At 46.1% G+C, this 25,135-nt stretch overlaps 1 pseudogene; it reads right to left on the bottom strand.

Moving 5' to 3' along the window:
- Positions 1–11,589: 11,589 nt before the first annotated feature.
- Positions 11,590–14,446, bottom strand: LOC114635568 (annotated as a pseudogene).
- Positions 14,447–25,135: the final 10,689 nt, after the last annotated feature.

Below are 25,135 nucleotides of genomic sequence, written 5' to 3'. Positions count from 1 at the left end.
GAGAAAGGCTACATAATAGTGGCAAAAGAACATCTCAGGCCATGAATTTGTTTCTAGACTTGGACCAGTTTACAGACACAGAACCCCTTGAATGGATGAATGGCCAGGTTACCCTGAGTAAGTACCTTATAAAGTACCTAAAATGTTTACTGCTAGCCTTTCTCCAGCCCATTCCTAATGGGACCTACAGGCTTTCACCAGGGTAGCAGTCCATACACTGCGGAAAGAAATAATCAGACTTTCGAGGATTTACTAGATACTGGTTTAAGTTAATGCTGATTGCTCGAGATCCTAACAAACACTGTGGCCCTTCAGTTAAAGTAGGATCATGTGTAAGTCTAGTGATTAATTAAATCTTGGCAGACATACGATTGTCACTAGGTCCAGTGAGTTCCTCTGGTTATTCATCCTGTGGTTATTTTCCAGTCCCAGAAGTTATCACTGGTATAGATAAACTTAGAAGTTTGCAGAATCCTCACATTGGTTCCCTGACCTGTGGAGTGATTGGAAAGGCTAAATGAAAGCCTTTAGAGTTCCCTCTGCTAAGGAAAATAATGAATAAAAGACAATATCGCATCCTCATAGGAATTTCAGAAATTCGTGTCACCATTAATAGTCAACTGTCATTCTCCACTGTTAATCTGTCTTGCTCTGCACTGGCCAGACAGGAGAGTTAAAGGGAGATGTGGTCAGAATGATTTTGGCCTCTGGTAACACATATATGCTTCAGAGGCTGAGAATTAAATCCAGCTAAATATTTGAGATCCTTCTAATTCAGTAAAGTTAAGGAATCCAGTGGTATGGGGCATGCAGACATATTCCACCCAAGAAGAAGGAAAAATTACTGACCCTTCTACCACCAAGAAAGGAGCACAGTGCTTAGCTTGTCTCTTTGGATACTGCAGACAGCACATTCTTCACTTGGATCTGTTACTCTGGCCCATAAGACTACTGACTCAGGAAGCTGCTAATTTCCTGTGGCTCCTGGAACAGGCAAAGTCTCTTCAATAAGTCCAGGCTGCAGTTCAGGCTGTTCCAAATATTAGACCAGCAGGCATAATGGTACTTGAGGTGTCAGTGACAGAGAAGGACGCTGTTTGGAGCCTTTGGCAGGCCCTTATGAGTGAATCACAGAAGAGACCTTTGGGATTTTGAAGCAAGGCTCTACCATTCTCAGAAGACAACTATCCCCTCTCTGAGTGACAGCTCTTAGCCTTGGTGGAAACTGAACATTTGACTTGAGCCACCAAGTTACCATGTGACCTGCACTGCCTATAATGAGTTGGACGTTATCTGAAACACCAAGTCATAAAATAGGACACAGGCAGCAGTAATCTCTGATCAAATGGAGGTGGTATATAAGTAATCAGGCCTCGAGAAGTCATATAGGCACAAGGAAGCTACATGAAGACATTACCCAGATCCCTATGGTTTCTACTACTGTTACAATGTCATCTGCTGCCAAGCATGCACGTACTGCCTCATGAGATGTGCTTATTATTGGAAGACTAAGGAAGAAGAGACTAGGGCCTGTCTTGCTGCTGGTTCTGCATGTTATGCATGCACCAGAAGTGGACAGCTGTAGCATTACAACCACTTTCTTGGAGAATCCTGAAAGACTCTTGTGAAGGGAAATCTTGACAGTGGGTGGAAGTTCAGGTCATACACATGGTAATACATTTTATTTGGATGGAGAAATGGCCAGATATGTGATTGTCCTCTACTTCATGGGCTGTGGCTAATGGATTGGCTGGATGGACAGAGACTTGGAGATATCATGATTGGAATCATCTGGGGATGAAGCATGTGCACAGATCTCTCCAAATGGGGGAAAGGGTGTGAAGACACTTGTGTCCTGTATACATGCACATCAAAAGGTGACATCTGCTCGGGAGAAGTTCAGCAATCAAGTAGGTATGTGACCCATTCTGTGGACAGTCAGTGTCTTTACCCAGCCATCTCTGTCATTACCCAATGGGCCCATGAACGGAGAGACCATGGTGCCAGAGATGGAGATTATGGATGGGCTCGCAATGTGGACTTCCACTCACTACGACTGACCTGGTTACAGCTGGTGCTGAATGATAGATCTGCCAACAGCAGAGACCAACACTGAGTCCCAGATATGCCACCGTTCCTCGAGATGACCAGCCAGTAACCTGGTGACAGGTTGACTACATGAACCAGGTCTTTCATGGAAAGGACAACACTTGGTACTTACTGGAGTAGAGTTTCATTCTAAATTGGATTGACCTTTCCTGCATATGATACTTCTGCTGAACCCACCATCATTGAACTTACAGAATGCCTTATCTACCATCATGGTATTTCACACAGAATTCCACATGATATTCTGACCAAGGAACTCACTTCACACCAGGAGAAGTGTGACAATGGGCCTACAATCATGGAGTCCTCTGGTCTTACCGTGGTCTCCACCAACCTCAGGTACCTGGCTTGGCAGAAAGATGGGGTGACTGTCTGAAGACACAGTTACAACGCTACTTAGGTGACAGCAGCCTGCAGGGATGAATCATGAATAATGGGACTTACTTGGACCTGCCAGTGGATGAATAAAGACACAGAGACATTATTTATAAGAACTTAGATGCTTAGCTTGGCCGACTTTCAACTGTTCTAATGTGACAAATACTGTCCTATGAGCCCCCCACGTGACCTGTGCTTTACCTCTCTGTCACAGACCTGGTACATGTCCTTCCCCATGTCATGCTGATGGATTGCCCTGCCTCTGATTCTTCTCCCAGAGAACCTCTCTCAGCCCTTAAGTCCCACCCTTACTCTCCTGTCTAGACATTACCATCAGGCTAAGCAAGGGATGGCAGTGTTAGAAGGGATGAGTGATTTAAACCACCAAGGGGAAATTAGATTGTCTCTCCACAATGGAGGTAAGAAGGATCATGTGTGGCGTTCAGGAGATCCTTTAGGGCTTCTGTTTGCACTACCTTGTCCTGTGACTAAAGTCAACGGAAAACTACAACAGCCTAATCCAGGCAGGATGACCAAGAATACAGACCCTTCAGGAATGGTGGTATGGTCTCTCCTCAAAGAAAAGTCACAAGACCTGCTGAGTCGTTGGAGAAAAAGGAGGAAATGCAGAATGGGTAGGAGAGGAAGGTAGTTATAAATATCAGTCAGGAAAGCAGGCAATCTGTCCCAGGACACTGAAGAAGACAGACACATGAAGCAGAGGAGCAGTAACTAACCACACAGCAGAAAATAGTGTCAAATAAATGGTATTATATATTATGACCTAGCCAGGGAACAAGCCAAAAGTATTTATTTTACCAAGGCCTTAGCAAATAATATAAGTTTCAGAGTCCTTATTTCTCTAAATAAAGAGGTCTTGTGGAACAGATGTGGTTACCTGCTAAAGCCATTTGACCAGTTGCAGAACTGAGGGTTATAACTGATACAAACATTTCTGTTGTATTTGGTTAAGAATGTATTTGTACAGATATTGCATTATCTTCTCTATTTCTTTATCATATGTTGTACCATCAACTAAGAGAGTTATCAATGGTTATCATATTTAAAATTTAGATGCTAAAAGAATCTCTCTCAAGGGACATTGCCACTTTTTCTAAATTTATAATGCATTTGCAATTGTACGAGTGATAGTTATCTCATGTTTCAATACTATTATGACCTGGTTATTGATTTCATTTGGAAGTTAATCATGACACAAGGAAACATGATTGTGTGTCAAGTTGTATATCATGAAATTAATAAGTGGTGTTTTTTCTTTAACCCAGCTTGCTCCCAAATAATTGACACAGAGAGACCATGGTTTATTCAATGAGTTTTAAAGCAGCCAGGGATTTTCCCTTCAACTCCAAATCCACTGTTTTGCACTTTTCACAGGTCTTTATGATCTTCTGGCTGAAATATAACTTCTAAATGAGATTACTTCCAGCTCTTCACCTGATTGTTACTCAACACCACACTCTCTAGTGACATAGACACACACACACACATAGACACACACACACACACACACAGATACACACACACACACACACACAAACACACCATGCATGATCCTGGCACTTGGCATGCTGAAGTGAGGCAGGAGGATCAAGAATTCAAGGTTGGGACTGGAGGGATGACTCAGAGTTGAGAGCATTAACTGCTTTTCCATAGGTCCTGAGCTGAATTCTCAGAAATCAAGTGGTGGCTCACAACCATCTATAATGAGACTCTGGTGCCGTCCACTGGTGGACAGGCATATATGCAGGCAGAACATTACCTAATTAAATCTTTAAAAATAAAAAAAAAGAATTCAAGGTCAACCTTAAAGGAGACATATCAACCCAAACAGCATAAATGAATGAACACAAGGCTTCATAGACCAGTAGCATCAGGGACCACTGTAGGGAGAGTTGTGTCAATTTTTGCCTTCTGTTGCTGAATCCCTAAGACCAGTGTGTACATATAGTGTGAGGGACCCTAGCATTCTGCACTACGGTTTGGAGGTGTTCCTATGTGCTGTAATGACTGCCAATACTATTCAGGGATGTCTTTCTTATTTCCCTCCATTTCTTTTTCGTTCTTTTACAAAATATTTTTATATATGTGGGTGATTTGCCTCCACGTATGTCTGTGCGCCACATGCATAGAGTGCTCCAGTCGGCCAGAAGAGGGTGCCCTATCCCCTCTGAGACTGAGTTACAAGTGGGTGAGAGCTGGGAACTGAACCCACGTCCTCTGGAACAGCAGTAAGCATTCTTCACCTCTGAACAATCTCTCCAGCTCCATTATTTTACTCGGAAGTGACACCATCTTTATTTTTATGCCTTGGCTCTCTGTGATTCTTTTCTCTGCAGCCACAGGGCCTCACTAAGGCCTGAGCCACCTAACTACCCTGCAGAGAAGGTTTGAATAGGAGAAGCTCTGAGTTGCTCAGGGTCACAGAGTCCAAGAAAAGGAGCTTCCCAACCTGTCCCCACAGTGCTCAGTTTACCTAAACATCTGATATCCTCCAGCACCAATGCAGAACTGGTAATATAACCCACACAAGAAACTTTCCAGATTTCCTGTATAGGCTCATATTGTTCAAAACCTACTTTAATAAAATTACTTAAATGTTTTAACCTCTCTTCTAGCTAACTAACCACCCGAGACAGTAGAAAGGAAAGGTTAATAGGGCAAAGGAAGATGTGTGGACCAGTTTTGAGATGGTTCTTTGTGGTCAGTTCAATCTGTGTTGTCAGGATATCTACAGTTGAATTCACAAAAATCAGCAATGGCAGTTCAATCCAGAAGAAACTCTGAGGCTCTACCAATCGGCCTGAGTCTGCAGAAGCAGGAAGAAGCTGCAGGAACACCAATAGAAGTTCTTTGGCTCGTTTCTCTACAAAATCATGACAAAGAAGCCAAGAAAGCAAGGCTAACCAATGTCACAGCATCGTCAATGAAGACCAGCAAAGCCCAATGAAGACCAGCAAAGCCCAATGAAGACCAGCAAAGAGAAGCAAAGTGAATCAATGCCTCACAGCATTAACCATAGTCAGTTGGGTTAAATTTAGACCCTTTCCAAACATCACATGCTCTTTCAAGAGGACATCTCTCAAACTCTAGCAAAACATCACATGCCCATTTTCCAGGCAGCTTCCAGAAAAACATCACGTGTCTGCTTCAGCAAAACATCCTCTCATAAGACAGTTTCCAGAAAAACATCACATGACTCAACTGAGTCTCCAAAGAAACAATAAATTTCTACTTCAGGCCTGGTTCTTCTAGATTAGGTCCTTGGATCAGCTGGATACATCACCAAAATGTTTCTTGTATGCCAACTTCGTCTGATTTTACCAGATAGTCTCTAATTCCATCTTTATTCCGAAGCTTTAGTATGGTCCATTGAAATATCAGGAAGCCCTTGTTGGCTAGCTGGTTTTTAAACATTGGGAATGTGGCACAGTGACTAGAGTGCCCACCTTGTACATCACAGGCCCTGGGTTTGATTTCTCAACACCTCCAAAAGCTGCGTGTTGGCACCCAGTTCAGGATGGTGAGGTGACTCAGGTATAGGTACTTGCCAGCAAGTCTGACCATCTGAGTTCAGTCCCCCAGAATCTATATGGAAAGAGAGAACTGGATCCCCAAGGTTGTCTTCTGATTTGCCCTCTCCCAACACACATACCACAGCTGAGGAGTGCCTTCATTTGTACACCGTACCCAGAAAGCAAAAGTTTTAATACATAACGTGGAAAATGGTTTAAAATCTCTGTGATTATCCTTGCATGGGTTGCCCTTCAATCCTTCTGGCTGATTCTTATCACAATGTGCATTTTGAACATAGGAAAATTCACCCACTGGAAAGTCTAGAGTCAAACTAGACACAATAAATACATAATTGCCCTTATACATACATACATACATACAAACATACATGTCCTTATACATATGTATTTCCATGTCCTTCAACATGAAACCATCATGGCTCCATTTTTATTTTTATTGCACTGATTTAATAATTATGTGTAGGGATGTCCATGTCATGATTTGAGCATGAAGCTCAGAGGATAACTTACAGGAGTCAGGTCTCTCCATTCACCATGTGGCTTCCATAGAACAAACTCAGGGAGCCAAGCTTGGTGGCAAGAACCTTTAAACTCTGAGCCATCTTGACGGTCCCCTTGGAGACCACTGGGTTTGAACATATCCTTTCTAAAGTCCCTTCATTCCTGGACTTGGCACGTACAAGAGGTGCCCACCATGACATTGGAAAAGGCGGTTCCTGGACAGATAGGTACCAGCATTGCCTTGTGACTCTTGAGAACCAAGTCTTCTTGCCCACATCCCACCTGTGACAGTGTCAGCCAGCTGCCACCTGTGAGAAGCCAAATCTCTTAAATTCAGACTCCATTTTAGAGAACTTGAACTCAGGCAAACTAACATGGCAGCAGCTAGCATTAGTTCCAAGTTACCTCACGACAAAACCTGAGCCTAGCTCCAGTCTCTAGGCTAACCCCCAACAGAACCCATGTCTCCAGGTTATACCCCCAACAAACCTGTACCCCCAGGTTTGAAGCCCATCCCCAGTCTAATGACCACCAATGCAAAAGAAAGCAGAAATTAAGTTTATGATATGACTCCCAGGACCTGCCAATTATGTTAAGGCCATAGTAACTCGCCAATTAGATGCTTGCACTCTTTCCCCCTACCTGCTGCTTACTATAAAGCCTTGCCCCAGTAGAAGTAGATATTCGGGGCTCCTCATCACCAAAACTGTCCTGCAGTGTCAAGGTGCACTGTCTTGAGCTAACTCAAATAAAAAGGTCCTACTGTTATTACATTGGATCTGCTCATGTCTGATTTGGAGTATCGCTAATATTTCCCTGGCACTACACCTCGAAGATCCCATATTTGCAATGGGAGCTTGGGTGTCACTGTCTGTGTTAGTTACTGTGGTCCTTTGAATAAGATGACCTATATATTCTTAATTATTTGAATACTTAGTTCCCAGTTGGTACTGTTTGGGGAAGCTTAGGAGGTGTGGCCTTGCTGGAGGAAGTATGTCACTGAGGGACATGGTTGGAAGTGTAAGCTCTCAGCTGTTCCTGCTGCCATGCCTGATGTTTGCTGTCATGATGTTGATGGACTCTTAACTCTTTGGGTCCCTAATCCCCAGATAAACCTTCTGTAAGTTTCCTTGGACATGATGTTTTATCACAGCAACAGAAAAGTAACCAATATAGTTCCGTTTTCCATCACTGTGGCTTAATATCTGACAAGACACAGCTTAGGAGAAAGGATTTATCCTGGCTTATTGTAGTCCCTAACGCTAAATCCGTCAAAGTGGCGGCAGGCCCTTCCTTCCTGATCCATCTATGGGCCACCTCAGTAAAATGTCCCACAGGAGCTGTCCAAAATGGGGGCTCCTGTTAAAATGGTTCCACTACATCTCCTCAGCCTGCAGCCATCACAGGAGGTGTCCACAGTAACAACACCTCTCCAGTCCCCTCCTGTCCCCAGCCGTCCCACAGAAATGGCACCTCAGCAAAAGCCAGCTGCATCTGGGAAGAGCTTCTCACTCTAACACATGGACCCAATGCCAGGGAAAAGGGGGTGAAAAAAAGCTAGCAATCCCTGAGCAGGAAAGCCCCACGCCAGTGACACAGCTTTCTCCACTTGGAAGAGCTTCTATGGGAGGCGCTCCAGGTAAGTGATGGGTATTTCCTTTTTGGGCTCACAGGAACAACAGAAGCATCTGGCAGGACACAGAAATCTAGGAAAGAGAGGGAGCACTCTTGGGTTTGGAGAAGCTCAAGAGAAAGGCAGACCAGCTTGGTAGATTGACACACAGAGATTTCTGAAGAGCTGGCAGTTTAGTTGTAGAATCAGGCTTATAAATAGATATCTCATATATAGTTAAGAATATAAAGTTTCTTCGCTGAGCTGGCAGACCTTTACCTCAGTTTTTGCCTCCACTGTCTTTAGTGGTATAAATATTAGCTAATTTAAATGGTTATAGGCCTATTAGCAGGACTTTGGTCTCCTGCAATACAGAGCCATCCACAATGCAGAGCAACAACAGGCTTATGTACAGGACTTTAAGACAGACTATGCTGAATATCGCATCCTGCATGCCCAAGTCAGGAGTCAGGGCCGCAAACCACAGGTACACAAAGATGGCAGTGCAGATGAAGAGTCTTCAGGGAGTTAACTCCAGAACACGAGTTGCTAAAAGATAAGATAGTCCAGGACTATAAAGTGGGGAGGTACCCAAGTTACAAGAGAAAGAAACATTGATGATCTTTAAGTGGAAATTTCTGGATTCTTTGGAAAGTCAGTTACTGTTGCCGGCCAGTGGCCACAGTCGACCAGGTTCACCTGAAAAAGAGGCTGGGAATGGAAGAGGGACAGGAGGGCGGGAAGAGATGAAGCCAGGGCAAAGGTTTCTGATCAAGGCTCCATGTTTTAATGTTCATCTTTCAATTTAAAGGGGAAGCCCCACCTCCACCACCGAACCCCTTCTGGTTTCAGCCCAGTGTGGGTGAGGGGAATCCATCCTTAATCACAGGCTGGAGGTGTCTCAAGGCAAGCTCAGCAGGCAGGCTATTCATCTCAGCTCCTGTAGCAGGTCTTGGGTCTGCCAAGGTAGTTAACACCTGAGTCCTATTGTTTTGGTCTGCTGTGGTAAGCAAGGTCTCTCAGGCCTGCTCAAGGCTGGGGGAAGGGCACAAGTTATGTCAAATGATGTTTTGCTGAAGTAGACACGTGAAAGGACACTTGATGTTTAGAAGAAATATAAATAAAACCCAGCAGACAGTAGACGAGGCTGCATGGTATTGGTAAGCCTTATCATTGTTCATTGGTCATGGTTTCTTGTGAGTCCATAGAGAGAAATGCACCAAAAAATTTCTGGTGATGTTCTGGAAGCTTCTTGCTGCTTCTGCAGACTTGGGCTGATTGGTAGAGTGAAGTTGAAGTTTCTGGATATGTCAGCTGATACAGACTCAAGTGGAGTTTTGCTAAGACAGACTCACGTGGTGTTTTGCTAAAGCAAGACTCATGTGAGGAGGTGATGTTTGGAGGGAGTATAACAGGACACAACGGACAGTGATGGCGGGCTTGCATAGCCGGCTTTGCAATGCTTCATTGGTCTCATGTCTTCATCTACACTGATCTTTGCTTCCTTCAGAGAGTCACAGCAAAGAACTTCTCCTGGTGTCCCTACTGCTCCTGGTCATTCTTGCTGACTTATGACTATTTGGTGGAGGCCTGACAGTTTCTCCTGGGTTGTGCCACATCTGATGATTCGTGTTTCCTATTCTGACTCTACTGACCTGAACTACTGGTATCATGACAATTGGAGATTGAAATCACCCCCAAGGAACTACTTCTAAACAGCAAACACATCAGCAAAAGATATCTTTTTACTGAGCCTCCTGGCTTCTTCTGGATTGAACTGCCGTTGCTGATTCTTGTGAACTGAATTCCTGATATACTGACAATGGAGATTGGATTTGTTCCAAAGAACCATTTCTAAACACGTCCACTTCTTTCATATCCTAATAACCTTGCTTTTCCACTATTTCTACTGGGTGGTGGGCTAGAAGGTAGGTTAAGCATTTAAGAACCCTTATTAAAAATAGGTTTTGAAAAATCTAAGACAATGATCTCAGCTGTGGATATGCTCCTGAGAGTTAAACAGAAAATCACATCCTATACCTGAGAACCCTAGAAAAAACACTGGAAGGAAGGAGAAGCAGAAATCACAACAGTAGCATGGCTACAGGGAGTGACGGGGCAGCTTCAAGATTGCATCATTAGTAGCTAAAACAAAAGGATAGGAGGAAATGTAGTGTGACTTATCTTGTGCACTCGGCACTTTAAAGGATCTCCAACTCAGTCTTTCATCCTTAGCCCTGGAGACTCATCATCCTGGGGACACAACAAGCCTCAGGCCTTCCCTGTGTCCTTGTGATCACAGACTCTCAGCATGTGCTTCATAGTAATGGAGAGAGCAGAGCCCAGAGGTGACACAGCTGAGGAGAGACTCCATCAAAGATCACAACACAACACACTTAAGTCCACCTGGGCATAACCCTGTTGACATTCAGTTGCCACAGCTCCATCCTGTCCCAACAGATGCACACAGTTTAGTGACACAGATTCTGGAAGGTTCTCCATCTGCCATTTATTTAAAAAAAAAACCTCTAAGTATTCTTAATTCATTAAATTAAGAAGCAATCAAACCTCAGGTCAAAAGCCCAGGGTAAAATGGAGCTAACAGAATGCCGATGTGTTTGGCTGGACCAGGAAGGTTTGCTGTGGAAGGGAACACAGGCAGTGCAGGGAAAGAGTCCTGGTGTGCGGGGCAGGCTAAGCTCTACAGTTCTTCACATTGAGCCCATAGCTCACAATAAGCATCAGACACTGCTGTCAAAAGAAATCTGGGGGCTCTGGATGCCACAAGAGAAACCTGACGACCCTCTATGTCACTCAGTCCACTCCAGGCTGCTGTCTTCATGCTAGAGAACAAGAGTCATGAACCATCACTATGAAGTCAACATTCCAACAACTCACCACTCACAGGGGATTCTGGGAGTTTGTAAAACCTAATCAGGTCCACATTGCTCCTCCCCAAGCAGGCCCCTGAGTGTCACCTTTACAATCTGAGAGAGACATATCAGAGCTCTGGGAGCTGTCTCTGCCTAGGGTAAAACAAACAAACAAACAAACATATGAAAACATGTGTATTCATATCAAGATACAACTCAGGCCCCCAGAATATTTCTCTGAAGGAGCTATTATGGATTTCCGGAGCTCCCAACATCTCCAACTTTACTTCAATGGCCCCAGGACAATCCTGTCTGTCCCCAACACTAACCTGAACCTGGAGCATAGTCTCCTCCTTTTACACCTGTGAGAAGAAAAGCTGTGAGAATTCAAGGCAGATCTTGACACTGGGAAGTTTTCAGAACTGACAGCAGACTCAGTTGGAGACAGTAGCAATGCAGGGTGTGGATGTGTTTCCCATTAATGAGCAGAGCACACTTCTAAAGGAGGCTGAGAGAAAACACAGACCCTGCCCTTTCTTACCTGTGTTTCTCTTCCTCTTCATCACAAAAACCACCACAGCTACAATGATGGCCACAGATCCAAGGACACCCAGAACAGCAATGATCACCATGTTAGAGTCAGTGGATGGAGGAGGCTCTGGGAAGGACAGGTACAGGAAATCAAGGTGAGGGTCATAATCCCAGATCTCAGCCCTGACCAGCTCAGGGTCTGAAGAAGGCTCCAGCTTTCCCTGATCCCAACTCTCCACCCACACCCTCATTACCCCATCTCAGGCTGAGGGGCTCAGGAAGACCCTCATGTTCCACATGGCAAGTGTAATTCTGCTCCTTCCCAAGAGGCACCACCACAGATGCCCACTTCTGGAAGGTCCCATCCCCTGCAGGCCTGGTTTCCACAAGCTCCATGTCCTGGGTGAGGTCATCTCCATTCAACTGCCAGGTCAGAGTGATCTCAGCAGGGTAAAAGCCCAAGGCCCAGCACCTCAGAGTGACATCACCTTCAGATCTGCGGCGGTAGGTCACATGTGCCTTTGGAGGATCTGTGTGGAATATTTAAGAAATCCCACAATTAACAAGGCAAACAGAAATCTACACAAGACTCCGTTAAATCAACGATGACACTACCTGTCTGTTTGACACTTCAACTGTCATTGCACTAGTGAGCTGAAGGTTCAGTTTGTCCCCTCAGGACAGAATTGCTCACTTTCTGTGGGAAACTCAAAAGCTAACAGACGATCCATACAAGCCAGTGGGTCAACATAGCTGACCTTATGTGATGTCCTAGGAAGTGGGTAGCAGAAATGTGGTGAACCTCTGACACTCAGCCAGAGAAAATGACTTTCAGCCCCTGCCTCTGGGGTGACAAGGTACAGGTATGTTACACAGGATCCCTGGAGTGTGCAGTGGACCCCAGTGCGCCTCTCACTGGAACACAGTGGGCTCACAGGGTGTGTGGATCTTCCCTCTCACTCCAGCCTTGGATTGCAGAAGAACCTGTCTCAGAAAGTTCCATTTCTTTTCACTAGGGGGAGCACTGTAACTTGTGGGGACAGAGGAAGAGCAGGAGGCTTCTGGATCTTTAGTTCTGACAGGAAACAGTCTAAGTTCACAAGAATCTCTCCTTTAATGTGAACCCTGATTTAACTTGTCTAATTTTCCAGGTTAGCAGTCTCCCCTGTGACCTGTGGAGACTGATACAAATGATAATACAAGGGCATGGAGAAACAGGATCACTCCAGTGCAGACAAAAACTGACTAGAAGCAAAATAATGCCTTCAAAAAACAGAAAGATAAGAAAAGAAGAAAGAAAGAGGAAAAAAAGAAATTTCACAATTTATATTCCTTCAGTGTACCCCAAAAAGGCTCATGTGACCATTTACCACTGTAGGTATAGGTAGAATTGGGTTGTTGAAGGGATGTAAACCCCACAGACAGGGAGGGATCTGTGAGGATGTATTCTTTGAAAAGGTCTAGAAACTGGGGGAACCAGCCTATTGTAGGGAGTCTATGTCTCCTATCAGGTAAAAGAAACTTGCGGTCCTGAGGTCTAAGGGCTGACACACTCAGCACAACAGAAGTCAGTGTCCACAGACAGTGAATGTGCGCAGAGAACTCTGCCTGGGTGAGGCCATGGCTGACAGCAGGAAGCAGCTATTATTTTGTCAGGAAATTCTCTCCTTCCCTCCTGAGACAGACTGGGAACTGTCCAGGGAGAAGGCTGAGCCCTGGGAGAGTCAGTGCAGCCACTGTGATGAGGATCAGGAGACCCAGGGACACATTCTCCCCTCTGAGACAGGGGCATCACCCCAGCTGAGGGTTTCTTCTTCCCCAGGACTGAGCCCCAGCCCGAGGGCAGAGAGAGGAGCTGCCCGCAGCCCCTGCACCTGTGCGCAGCAGCATCTCCTTCCGGAGCTCCAAGTATCTGCGGAGCGACTGCAGGCACTAGCTCTTCATGTAGGCCCTGTGTTGCTTTGCTGCAGCAGCCTGCTCCCACTTGAGTAGGGTGATCTGCGCGGCCATGTCCGCTGCCGTCCACGTTTTCAGGTCTTCGTTCAGGGAGATGTAATCGCGGCCATCATAGGCGTACTGCTCATACCCGCGGAGGAGACTCCCATCCGACCCCAGGTCACAGCCATACACACCCTGGAAAGTGTGAAAGCCTGCAGGACACCGAGGTCAGCCTCACCCACCTGTTCCGGGATGATTCCCACCTCCGGATTCCTCCAAGCTGCATGGGAAACTGGTCTCAACCTAGGACTTGGGTCCCGGGAAGTCTTCAGGCCCAGTATAGGAATGTGGTGGAGGGGGAGTGGCTCATGATCTCAGACCCCGGGGGCACTCACCACCCTCACTCTGATTGTAATAGCTGCACAGGTTCTTCAGGCGCACTCGGAAAATCTGCTCCCAGTGTTTGGCGATCCGTGTCTGCTGCTCCCAATACTCTGGCCCCTCCTGCTCCACCCACAGCGCGCGAGGCTCCGCCCTCGGATTCTCCGAGTTGCTGTCAAAGCACCCGAACTGTGTGTCATCCACGAGAGCGATGAACCGGAGGGTGGGCCAGGACACGACAGTGAGGAAATACCGCAGCGAGTGTGAGCCTGGGGGTGGCAAGCTTTGAGACACCGACCTCCTCCTGGGACCCTGGGTGGGTGCTTAGGTTGGGAGGGAAGCAGGGAGTTGGGCTCGGGACACGGGTGGAAAAGGAGCGGAGGGTCCGGTGAGTGATGAGAGGACGAGGCTTTCCCGGTGCTATCCCTGCCTCTCCCCGCAGAGGCCATTTCCCTGCCCACCCCGAACTCACCTGCACGTGTCTGGGCCAGGGACAGGGCAGACACCAGCAGCAGGAGCAGCATGTGCAGTGCCATTGCCCCCATCTGGGATCCAGGGCACGGCAGAGTCCCGTCGACTATGTGGACTTTATAACCAGTGCCCAGGGCGATGCTTGTTTGGTCCCCAGGATCACGTCACCAATGGGGGTGAGGCTTGCTAGCATGTCATCAGTGTCCAGGCAGAAGGACCTAAACAGTAGGAGCAGAAGTAAAACTGAGGAGATGGGGAATCCCTATCCCTGGGCTTCCCTATCTCTGACCTCACCGTCTGGAGACTAAGACTTTTCCTGAACCCTGTGCTGCGGACAGAGTGCTGTTTGTCATGGTGTCTCTGAGTTCTGGACACCAGGAGAGACCCACAGGCCAGACTCTCTGTGTCCTCTTCTCCACCCTTCCTCTTCCTTCTCTTCACAAGTCAGACACTACAGTCTTCTAGAAGAAAAGTCACTTCTGGGAATACAATGGCGACACAAGTGTTTGGGGATGCAGTAGAGAGATGCTTCTCCTTAAAGCAGAGGCTCTGGCCTGCAAGCCCCACACAGACCCCACAGAGACCAGGCTCTGTGTTCACCTGCAGTGGGCGGCTCACACCGCCAAGCCTAAGTGTAGGACTGTCATCTGTAAAGAGGAGACTTTGCCTCTTCTCCCAGGAACTGTCTTCTCAGCCTTGGGCTTAGACTCAGGCTCCATGTGTTTCTTCCCAAATGAAGCATCTGTAGCTCCAGATGGGTGTATTTTACTAACAAGAATATTCATTCCAGGTATTGAGATTGTCTGTGTGGACCTGGTCATTGTCTCTGCACTGTAGACCATCTTGTCTACTGGGAAGAAGTTTTAATATCAAAGGGAACACAAATAACCCCATTCTCCATGGTTTGTTCCAAGGTTCTCCAATGATTGTCCAAAAGTAGTTAACATTAGGAACCGTAGGGTGGTGTATATCTGTAGTGTGGAATGTCTCATGCAAACCCATGTTCAACTTACAGGACCAATAGGGACATACTTCATAGGTCTTAACATCTTCAAGGTATGATGTGTCTGATTGTCAAGGAAAGCAAGCAAAGGAATCTGCACTGGAGATGACATTTGCATGAATAGGAATCATAATGGGTTTCTGACATCCTGCTGATGAGCAGATTATCTGGTTCTTCCCATGATATGTTTCCATGGCATAAAACAAGGAAAGCATAGTGTTAGCAGGAGTGGGGCTAGCCCTAGTATGGTGTTAATTCGGGTAAAATCATCCATGAGGATGACAGAGAAAGAGTCATATGGGGGTTGGATCTGGTGGGAAACAGCTGCATTGAGCTGTGTCAGTGAGAACATGAGTGTCCTTCCAGGTGATCTGGTTGTGTGTGTTTGGGTGCTGCCTGGTCTCCTCTTTGTTTTCTCTGTGACCATCAGGTGTGACGTCTTTCTGATGCAAGAGGTCTCATCAGACATTGAAGGATCTTAGGCCGACAGGGGAGGTTGGTCCGATGGAAAGATACAAACAATTCCCCTTCCTACTGTTAATAGGGAATCAGGCTCCCTGCAACACTGGTCAAATGGGTCCTTCCATTTGACCAGGATGGGTGGCATACTTGGTTGTTGACTCCAGGGTTTGTCTTGGGTGACATAGATGTTGAATACATTCAGTGTGAATAATGCCATGCCTTATTCGGTATTTTGTGGTAGGAAGCCTTGTGTTTAATTAATTATTTTTGTAAGTGTTTGACTTTTTCTTTCAATGACAGCTTAGCCATGAGGGTTGTGAGTGACACCAGTATGGTGGACAATTTTCCAAGTCTTGTAGAAATTGTAGAATTGATGACTCTTGAGTGCTGGTCCAGTTTCAGCTTTGATATGGAGAGGGAACCCATAATAGCAAAATGGGAGAACATGAGATTAATTCGGGTTTCTTTTTATGGGAATAGATATCAGTGATAACAAATACAAATTTCTATGTACTGAATGGTGAGATATGGTGACATCATTCTTGCAAGAGGGCATTAGCGTCAGGGCTCTGGGGTTGGTGCCCGATTGTTGTATAGCAGGGATTCAAAATAGGGAGGTACTGAAGGAGCAAGTTCTGAGGCTGCGTTTGAGGGGGTACTAGGCGAATTTGAGCTGTAGCCCTTTCAGGTTAATGTGGCTCTCTGATGGGAGTTCTTCAGCAGTGAGGGGTGACAGAGTAAAGACCTCAGTTGTGACAATCTTACTGGCTGAAGTGTTGTCACCAGAGAGAGATCTGGTGAGGGATGAGTGTGACCACACATGGCTGACTAAAACTGGATATGTTCTAGTTTACAGTATTTTTGAAATCTTAATAATTGTGAATGAGGATTGCCACCAAGTCTGAAATAGGAGCAGGCTAGCTACGGAAGTAAGCTGACCGTGTAAGTGCTGTCTGAACATAGAGTAGCTGGTTTTTTCAGGTATGCTAAAACCAGGAAGATGGAATACAGTTCTTTAAATCATGGAGATTTATCTGTGAGAGGGAAAAAATGTGACTCAGAGCTGGTGTCTCTTTGGTATACTGTGCAGAGGGCACTCTGTGGTTCTCCATCTGTAAAAGCTGTGGGCTGTGGGATAGCAGACCCAGAGAACAGTGGAGAAGGAAGCCACCTAAAGACTGGTGGGGCTGCAGGGATTTATCTTTGGGGTAATGGTTGTCCATCTATCCTGGGAAGCAAAGGAGGCTATTAGCAAAAGAGGTGTGGTTTCTCAGGAGCCATTCGATGTCTGGGATGGGGAAGGAAAAACAGTTACATCAGGTTCTTTACCTATAATTTTTAAGGTATGCTCTCTTCCTGTCCTTATAGCGGATAAAGTGTCAACCACTGTTAGTAGTTGAGGCACTACTGTTGGAACATGGAGCCATTCTAGGGTCCACTGAAGTTGATGTAAGGCTACAAACATTGTGGGGGAAGAACTGAATGTAAAGACATGTATTGGGTGTTGTGGATCATAACATGCCAGGTGTTTCTAACGTGGTGTTTAAAAGAACAAAGGGTCCCTCTGGCTGCTGGCATCAGGGAGAGAGAAGAGAAGCAATCTTTGTCACCTTTAAGTAAACCAAAAGAGGCTATGATTACCAGGTTGGTATAAGGTGCCAAGGTTTAAGGCAATTAATATTGCCTATGAGACTTTGAAGGGTATTGAGGGTTAATGCACTGGGGAAGTCACTGACGGGTGTAGCTGGCCAGACTGGGGGTACGCTGATTTCTCTCCCTAGGAATGTGATAGGTAAAATAAGTTGAATCTTTCATTTTTAAGGATTTATTCTATTGTATGTATGTGAGTACACTGTAGCTCTCTTCAGAGACACCAGAATAGAGTATTGGATCCCATGACACCTATAGCCTTTAGCCATCATGTGGTTGCTGGTAATTGAACTCAGGACCTTTGGAAGAATAGTTAGTGCTCTTAACTGCTGAGCCATCTCTCCAGACCAAACAAGTTGAATCTTACCTGTGGATAATATAAAACCTTTTCTGTTAGGGCTTTTGTCACTTGATGTTTAAGATTCTCTGAGGTTAGGTTTTGATCTTGCCTTTTAGCTTGTCATATTAACAGGTCATTCAATTAATGAAATATACAGAAGCCTGAGATAAAAAGAGGGTTTCCCTGTTGCCGCCCACCCCTCTCCCCACAGAGTCCATTTCCCTCCAGACCCCGAACTTGCCCATGCTGGTCTGGATCTGGGCCAGGGCAGCTTCCAGAAGTGTGATCAGGGTGCGTGGCGCCATAGCCCCCATCTGGGATCTGGGGCATCTGAGTCCTGTGGACTGCATGGACTTTATAACCTGTGCCCATGGTGACACTGGTTGGTTCCCCCAGATCGTGCCACCCATTGAGGGTGAGATATGACAGCGCTTCCAGGCACTGACACTGAAGGACCTAATCCAGGTTAAGAGCAGAAGTGAAACTGGGGAGAGGGAGAATCCCCAACCCTTGGCTTCCCCACCCCTGATCACACTGCCTGGAGACTAAGACTTTGCCTGAACCTGCCCTGCAGGACAGAGCACTGTTTGTCATGGTGTCTCCGAGTTCTGACCCAGAAACTGTCTGGACACCAGGAGAGACAAGAGACCTGTGGGCTAGACTCTCTGTGTCCTCTCCTCCACGCTTCCTCTTCTTTCTTCTCTCCAGAAGTCAGACCCTAGAGTCTTCTAGAAAAAAAAAAGTCACTTCCTGGAATACAATGGCAAGAGTATCAGATGAGGATGCAGTGGAGAGATGCTTCTTCTTAATGCAGAGGCGCTGGCTTGCAAGCCCCACAGGAACTCAACAGAGACCAGACTCTGTTCACCTACAGAGGGCAGCTCACACTGCCAAGCCTGAGTACAGGACTCTCATCTATAAAGAGAAGACTTTGCTTCTTTCCTCAGGATCTATTTTCTCAGCCCCATGCTTAGATACAGATTCCCTGTGTTACTTCCTGGATGAAGAGTCTGTGGCTGCAGATCGGTATTAAAACAAAACAAAACAAAAACAAACAAACAAAAAAAAACCAAGGATCTTCATTTTGAGTCCTGAGGAACAGGCTCCGTGTTCCCCTGCAGTGGGTGGCTCACCCTGCCAAACCTGAATACAAAACTATCATCTGTAAGGAATACTCATTGCCTCTTCCCTCAGGATCTGTCTTCTCAACTTAAGGGTTAGACTCTGATTCCTCTTGTTTCTTCACATATGGAGGGAACCTCTGTGGTGCCAGGTGGGTGTGTTTTCCAAGGATCTTCAATCCTAGTCCTGAGATTGTCCATGTGGATTGTCCTTGTCTCAGCACAGTAGACCCCTTTGTCCATCATGAAGAGACCCTCTTGAAGACCACATAGAGCAGGGCAGTGATCCTTGTCTACACTGCACTTGCCCTGTGTCCTCATTTCACTGCTACAGTGGCTTTAGTCACTAAATCACAGTAGGAGAGGAACTGTCACTGACTATAACACAGAATAATGATAGTGTGGTTGAAGTTATGTAATCTCTGATCCTTTCACTTCCTCTCTGACCTTCACTCACACTTATGAGCTGATGAGGTGAGGGACATGAATGTCACAGCTGTGTGGGACAGAGGATCTGATTACTGACTTGCCCCCATAGTTCCTCAGGCTTGTGCAGTGTGGACACTGGAAGAAAGATGATTCTCATGCCAGAGAGTACACACTGGTCATGTGAGGTTTCATCCCTGGTCCGTAGTTTGAGGAAAGATTAAATCTATACAGGTTTTGATTCTGTAGAGTTTGATCTGATCTCTTCCCAGTTTCTCTGGGAACTTGATGCTCTTAGGTTTTATCCTGACTAACTTATGAACACAGCTGGCCTTGGGCAGCTCCACAGAAAGCATCTGTCTCTGTTACTTTTCCTCTTATTTTATTCTGTTTTGAGACAAGTTCTGTCTCCACAGCTCTGGCTGTCTTGAGAATCACCATGTAGACCAGGTTGGCCTTGAACTCACAGAGTTCCACCTGTCTCTGCATCCTGAATGCTGGGATTAAACACCTGTGTCATCACACCTGGCTTTAGTTACTTTTGTATGACTACGATAAGACATTGTCACCCCAACAACTTATAAATATGTGTTTAATCTGTTCTCTAGTCTCAGAGGGTTTGAGTCCAGGATGGCAGAGGAAAGGTGTGGTAGAGGATCAATGGAAACTCACACCTCTATCTGCACACCAAGGGAGAGAAACTGGGAACACTAGGAGTCTTCCATCCCAGCAGGGATTTATTGGCCTATTCTCAGGAGGACACAGCTCAGTGGGGGCAGTGAGATTCCTGCACTCACACTGGTCCTTGCTCTCTTCTGAGAACAGTGTCCTGAGGCACAGGCCTTGGTTACATGTTGGCTTCTTCCCCCTGCAGTCGAGAGTTGTAGGCATGGGGAACAGCATCCAAAGCATCCATGCAGCAGTCCATGCACATGGTGATGCATTTCTGCTCCCAGTTATCCAAGGAGCCCAAGGCTTCCAGGTGTACTTTCTGAGAGATCTGTCAATCATCTTCTTCTGCAGCTCCTGGGCATTGGCTAAGGTGATCTGTACTTTCACCTGCTCTATAATGGCCCTGGGTCCAGTTTCCCACCACCTGTGCCATTAAAGGCCAGCCAAGCCACTGTCATGGCTGCAAGTTCAACTACTCACATCCCACTACAGGTGCCTGAACCCTGGAAGATTTTAAAACCTCAATGCCCAGCCCCAGTGACACTTCTCCAACCATGCCACACATCCCAATCCTTTCCCAAGAGTTCCATCAGCCACATCTGAAGCATTCATTCCTATGAGCCTGTGAGGCTGTTCTCATTCAAACCAGCACAGTGTTCACTATGAAATGTAAGATGCCAGCAGGGTTCTGGAGATGTGTCCAGTGCAGTCTAACAGAAATACCCTCAAACAGGGCACTCTGATCAGTTAGCATCTCCCCCTTTGCCTCTGTCTCCTTTTTCTCAGCCCCTCTCTGTCTCTGTCCCTCAGGCCTCACCCCATCAGTGCCTATCACCCCTCCCTCCTGAGCTCTGCACTGACACTGTCTCTTCCTGTGCATCTAGTTTCTCTCAGTGCTCAGCCAGCATGTTGTGAATCAGCTGTGTGGTTTCCTTATGCAAACATTCCAATAGAGGCTGGAGAGATGGCTCAGCAGCTAAGAGCACTTAATGCTGTTGCAGAGGATCGAGGGTGAGTTCCATCAGCACATGGTGGCTGTCAACCATCTCTAATTTCAGTTCCGAGGGATTCACTGCTATTGCACCTACATACTTATACACAAATACCAAATACAAGTACAAACCAAATACATCTAATGAAAATAAAATACAGTTTTTAAAATTCTCTAACAGTCTCCTTTCTTTCTCCTACACACCTAGAGTGTGAGGCCAGGGGCTGATGGTATAGGGCTGTTTAGACAACACTGTACCACCAGCCAATGTAGTCAACACTGGAACAGGGCAGGAACAGATGACTGAAATAAACTGCATGGAAACGACAATTTCAAAAACAGCATAAAATTAAAACTACAGAAATTAGTCCATTTTATGGACCTACTGTACATAGTTGATCACAGCGTCAACCCAGGAAGAAGACACAATGTGTGCTTATCTTTGCACCTGAGCCTGAGTGTTCTTTTTTGATTCCTGCGAACAAGAAAATTCTGCTCAGGCACTTGCATGGTAACTTGTAACAGACCATGACTTTCCAACACCTGGAGCCTTCCTGCAGGGAGTGATGTCCCCTTTCCCCATCATCTGTCCCACTTCCACAGCTGAGAGGAAAATAACATGCTACTCACAACAACCAAAGACTTCAGAGTGCAGTTCATGACCATGAGGGTCTACAAACCCTGCTGGACATTTGCTCTCACTAGCATAGTGTGCAAAGTAGTGTGTCATTGTGGCCTTGTCACAAGTGCACACAATGTACTGTGTCACAAGTTCCCCTTCTACTCCTCTGTTCCCTCCCACACCCATTTTCATAATACTCCTCCAGTTTCATGGATCACCCTTAAACTTCCCATGATACATCCTGGTAGTGCATTTGTTAGTTAGCCAGCTAGTTATTTAGTTTTATTCTGTTTTTTTTACTTTATTTTGTTTTGTTTTGAGACAATTTCTTTGTCTATCTCTGGCTATTTTGGGACTCAGTCTGTAGACCAGGTTAGCCTTGAACTGAGATTTGCCTGCCTCTGTCCTGAGTACTGGGATTAAGAGTGTGTGCTACTACTCACAACTCAATTTTGTTTATGAGACAGCTTTTCAGTCTCTTGCAGGCCCTTAGCATCCATGGAACTCATCTATTTATCAGGCATCATCTGGAAATCTGCAGTAGTTCACAGGTCCACAGAGGCAGCCCAAGCCACTCGAAAACACTTCTTGGATTCACCAGCAGTCCGGTTTGGTAGAGTCAGGAGAGCAAACACAAATCAACAGTGGTAACAAGACCTAGCAGAGACAGCCAGGCCTCAACTTTGGCTAGAGTCAGCAGGAGGGGCCAGAAGGAATGTCAGGAGAAGATCTTGGCTGTGCCTCTCTCAGCGAAGCTAAGATCAAGGAAACTCATAAGCCTTGCACAGCTGTCTCCATAAGTAAGCCAAGCTCAGTCTCTGTCACTGTCTGTGAGTCCTATTTACACCCTCCAAACACCACATGTTCTCTGCAAGTCTTGACTCAGTAAGTGTCTTACCTCAGCACACGCATCTTTCTCAGCTGACATCATTCTGCCAATCAGCTGAAGTCTGAGGAACTGGCAGGAAACTACAGCACACCATTGGAAGTTTTTTGGCATGTTTCTCTCTATGGATTCCTTCCAAGTGTAGCTCAACTACTCATGTAATTTGGACTGATACATGTGTGTTATTAGCAAAGAATCCTTCATCATGTGTCCTTTTGCATGCTTTCTTAAGCAGAACATTCTTTCTCCTGTGTCTGCTTCAGCTAAATGTTCTTTCACATGTTTGTCCCAGCAAAACATAATCCAAAGGACTTTCCAAAGAACCCGTAAGTTTCCAATTCAGGCTGATGCTTTAGGGGTAGAAGGCTGTGTCAGTGGCTTCTCTATAGTATTCAAGTTTGATTCCCAGATTTCTTATCAGGTGGCTCATAACTGCAATTCCAATGCCAGGGATCTAACACTTCTGACCCCTGTGGGCACCTTCACTCATGTGCACATATACACACACAGACACATACATGAACAATTTAAAAATAATAAAGAAAAAGGAACTGTTATGTCTAATGTCTTCAGATATTATGAACACTCAGGCTTCCTATGAGTGTTCCTTCAAAATACACTTTAAAGCTTTTATAAATATTTACGTATTTTACTTTCTGCATGTGAGCATTTTACCTGCTTGTAGGTATGTTCAGCACATGGTACCTGCTGCCCTGGGAGGTCAGAGAGGGCATCAGATCCCTAGGAGCTGTACAGGTGGGTGTTAGCAGCCTTGTGGGTGCTGCTCCAGGGCAAGGGAGGGACAGGAGCTGAGCTTCAGGAGAGGGTGATGTGTGCAGGGAGCAGAGTGAGGCCCTTGTGCACCTCTGTCTTAGTGAGGGATTCTATTCCTGTGATAAGACCCCTGACCAAAACCAACTTGAGGAAGAACGGTCCGACTTGAGCCAGGGACCTGCCCTGTGGATGGAGGACCCATGATAAAACAGTTGGAATGAAGGAATGGGAGCACAGTGGGTTCAACTCCATTCCTCCCCCTGAGTCCTAAGAACCTGTCCCTCCTGTGCCTGATTGGTGCTGCTGCTGCTGTAATCACAGGAGAGACTGATGAAGTCAGAGCACATGAGGAGAGTGGGAGAGAAATAGGGACATTTTATTACCTCAGACCAGGATAATCTGGTTTTGGAAGGACTGAGGAGAGGTAGGTAGGTAGGTAGATAGTTGACAGACAGGCAGACAGACAGACAGACAGACAGACAGACAGACACAGAAATTAAAAGTAATGAGGAGAAACATTCTTCCACTCTTTGGACATTACAATTTCCCCTCTTTCTCAGACTTCACACAGTTTCAGGTCCTGCCCCACAGACACCTGCCCAGCTGGAGAAACATTCAGGGCTGACCCTGTGGGGCTTGTTAGAGTTCTCACAAGGATCAGAGGGCTAGGGGATGTTGAAAAGATCACACCACACAACAGACTTCATGTGAGAGGCTTATTGGGTAGTGAGGATGGAAGAGAAAAAGAGCCTCCTGTGAAGACTTGGGGTGCACGACTTGTGGCCACAGCAGAAATGTGTCACATTTGGTGGCTGGTGATGACGCAGCTTCTGGCACTGAGAGGCTGAAAGCAGGCTGGTTCTGGAATGTGGGTGGTTGTTGGATGACAGACATCCCTTCTTATTATTAATTTTATATGGTAAGAAAATAGGAAGTGGTGACTGATGAGGCAGAAATGGTGTCACCAAGCTCTTTAGACTGCTCCCTTTGTTCTGGGGTGTGGCAACATCTTTGGGGACCCAAGAAAGCTGGGATGCTGTCTAGGTTCAAAAAAAGCAAGCTGTTCCCTCACTGTCTAGGCTCTGCAGGACCATCTGCAGCTGGGGAATGCAGATGCCTTGAAGAAGCCAAGCAGCTAGCACAGGCCTCAGCACTTTCCCAGAAGCCCAGAGGCTGGTGCTTGACTCATCACTTCCCCCTCAGGTCCTTGAACACAGAAGCCCCTCCCCCATTCCTTCCCACCACCTGGCTCTCCCAAAAGCCTCACAAATCCTCATTCCAATAGCAACTCCCTAAGTGTGAACCCTCCTTGGGAACGGAAGGTATCAGCCTGAGAACAGATAAACAAATGCAGCTTTCAGCCTCCATGCCGCCAAAATTGGCACCCTCTCTAATGGATGGCCAGGCACTCCCCAACACAGGTGCTTATAGCCTTGGGAAAAGTAAAACCTATACATCCTTAGATAGAAATCAAACAAATTAAGTGTTCCCAGGCAGCTGTGACCGGTTTGTAAAAACATTATAGCTTCCCTTTTCTGTCACAAAACACCCTCCCCCACCCCCATGTAACATGCTTGTAGTTATTCCCTAAACCGTCTGACATGGGGGTCACAACTTAGCTCTGTGCAATTTTTGATCCAAACCTGGGTTTGAAATAAAGGCTCTTATGTTTCTCTACAGCAGATATGTCAGTTCTTTGAGATCTCTTGGAGACCCCTAGACCTGGGCGTAACAGCCTCTTTAAGTTGAACCATCATGGGGCAGGTGCTTCGAAGCAGTCTGGCATTCACAGTTTAAGGAAACACCTGGAGCTAGCATTTTACTGAAAAAAAAAAAAAAA

This window comes from Grammomys surdaster, unplaced genomic scaffold, assembly GCF_004785775.1.
Source record: "Grammomys surdaster isolate TR1022 unplaced genomic scaffold, NIH_TR_1.0 112597, whole genome shotgun sequence".
In the NCBI taxonomy this organism is placed as follows: Eukaryota; Metazoa; Chordata; class Mammalia; order Rodentia; family Muridae; genus Grammomys; species Grammomys surdaster.
This window is presented reverse-complemented; position numbering and strand designations above follow the sequence as displayed.